Here is a 452-nt window from a genome sequence, read left to right on the forward strand (position 1 = left end):
TCCCTTTGTTGGCTGAGGGACAGCAAATAGCATTTCAAAAGGCAGCTTCCCAAGCATACACTGTGTTAGAGGAAACGTCTTCTAAGTCTTTCCTCATGGAGAACTGGGAAGATGAGGGACTTGGTGGCTGTAAGGGCACCCTGCGGGGCTTTGTCTCTGGATGCAAGGGGAAGTGGAACCCTTTTTTCCAGCATGCGTCTTCTTCCTTCTTCTAGGTTTAAAATTAAGCCGCCCCCTGAAATAAAAGCCGGAGAGCTCTCCCCTGACAAGGAAGCCGACGGGAAGGAAGGTAAAACTGCTCAAGTCCTAAGCTGGGGCTAGGCAAGTCTGCACCTCCCACGTCTGTATGCACACGGAGATGCTCTATGTGTCTTCTTCCACAGGTGCACGGAGCTACCAGGATAAGTACCTGCACCAGCAAAAGAGACGGCCACCACGCCACCAGAAAGGGG

The 452-nt window shown here is 52.2% G+C and overlaps 1 long non-coding RNA gene across 1 annotated transcript; it reads left to right on the forward strand.

Moving 5' to 3' along the window:
• Window positions 1–17: 17 nt before the first annotated feature.
• Window positions 18–452, forward strand: LOC104917295. Its single transcript, XR_796824.2, has 3 exons — window positions 18–129; window positions 216–289; window positions 384–452. It is a non-coding gene; the product is annotated as an uncharacterized LOC104917295 (long non-coding RNA).

Source organism: Meleagris gallopavo, unplaced genomic scaffold, assembly GCF_000146605.3.
Source record: "Meleagris gallopavo isolate NT-WF06-2002-E0010 breed Aviagen turkey brand Nicholas breeding stock unplaced genomic scaffold, Turkey_5.1 ChrUn_random_7180002000218, whole genome shotgun sequence".
NCBI lineage: Eukaryota > Metazoa > Chordata > Aves > Galliformes > Phasianidae > Meleagris > Meleagris gallopavo.